Source organism: Mastomys coucha, unplaced genomic scaffold (genome assembly GCF_008632895.1).
Source record: "Mastomys coucha isolate ucsf_1 unplaced genomic scaffold, UCSF_Mcou_1 pScaffold16, whole genome shotgun sequence".
Lineage (NCBI taxonomy): Eukaryota > Metazoa > Chordata > Mammalia > Rodentia > Muridae > Mastomys > Mastomys coucha.
The window spans coordinates 68,264,566-68,265,951 of record NW_022196898.1 but is presented as its reverse complement, the minus strand read 5'-3'; the positions used below and the strand labels follow the sequence as shown (position 1 = coordinate 68,265,951).

Sequence of the window (1,386 nt, the reverse complement as noted above, 5' to 3'; positions counted from 1 at the left end):
TTCCATGTAAAGGCTGAGTCTCTTTAATTTACCACTCAATAGTTGCCTGTAGTTCTTTATCTAGGAATGGGGCCCTGTGAAAATTTTCTCCTTTCTCATTGTTCTGCTCTTGTGTATGTAGCATTATCTAGAAGAGACCATTGCAAAGCAGATACCTGGATTTTCTGGCTGTTACACTCTTTTTGCTGTCTCCTCTCAATAATCACTGAGCCACAGACTCAGTAACTAGGATGTAGATTTGTCTATTGGGGCTTGGCTCCCCAAAATCTATTGATCTCTGCCTTGTTTTCAATTATGGTCTTCATTTGCTGTGAAGAGAGAGTTCATTGATAAGGGGTGGTAGCTACAGTTATCTGTAGGTATAAGATGGTCTTGCTCCTAGAGGCATTGCAGATGTTGCTGCTGTGTCACATGTGTGTCAGTAGGTGGCAGAGGGGAGAGAAGATGTCTATGTTTGGCATTATAACCTGTGAATATCTGAATGATTAGCAGCCTAATACTCTCTGAAAAAAGCTAGCCTGAGATAACCACCAGTCTGGTGCCATGCAGATGGGAGATGGAGAGATGTCAGACTATATCCAAGATCCCTGCCTGGTACCATAATGCAGGAGGGAGTCCTAGCCCTCTTGAGACTACTTCTAGGATGTCCTTAGACATCCAGCAACCCTGGGAGCCACTAAGAGAAGCAAATACATGGCAGAAAAATGTAAAAGAAAGAGAAACAGAAGGATGTGGGCACAATGAAGAGAGGAAGAACTGGAGACTCAAGTACAGTGAGTGTACTGGCTGGTTTTGTGTGTCAACTTGACACAGGCTGGAGTTATCACAGAGAAGGGAGTTTCAATTGGGAAAGTGCCTCCATGAGATCCTGCTGTGGGGCATTTTCTCAATTGCTCCTTGTGGGTGGTGCCATCCCTGGGCTAGAGGTCTTGGGTTCTATAAGAGAGCAGGCTGAGCAAGCCAGGAGAAGCAAGCCAGTAAAGAACATCCCTCCATGGCCTCTGCATCAGCTCCTGCTTCCTGACCTGCTTGAGTTCCAGTCCTGACTTCCTCTGGTGATCAACAGCAATGTGGAAGCGTAAGCTCAATAAACGCTTTCCTCCCCAACTTGCTTCGTGGTCATGATGTTTGTGCAGGAATAGAAACCCTGACTTAGACAGTGAGGAACAGCCTGATGTGAATAACAAGTGATGCCACCTGGGAGCTCTGTGGAGTCTTGGCCTGTGCTGCCACTGAGGACCATATCTGGATCCAAAGTCCTGCAGCAGCAAGGGTCTGTTACCACAAAAGGTCAGGCAGATGTCCCTGGTCTGGTCTACTGCCTAGGGACATTTTGATGTCTGAAAGTTGTGAAGAATTGGCTCTATCACTTGCCTGCGCATCCAG

The 1,386-nt window shown here is 46.5% G+C and overlaps 1 non-coding gene across 1 annotated transcript; it reads left to right on the top strand.

The window, feature by feature from the left end:
- Nucleotides 1–371: 371 nt before the first annotated feature.
- LOC116094581 lies at nucleotides 372–501 on the top strand. Its single transcript, XR_004120216.1, has one exon. It is a non-coding gene; the product is annotated as a small nucleolar RNA SNORA17 (small nucleolar RNA).
- Nucleotides 502–1,386: the final 885 nt, after the last annotated feature.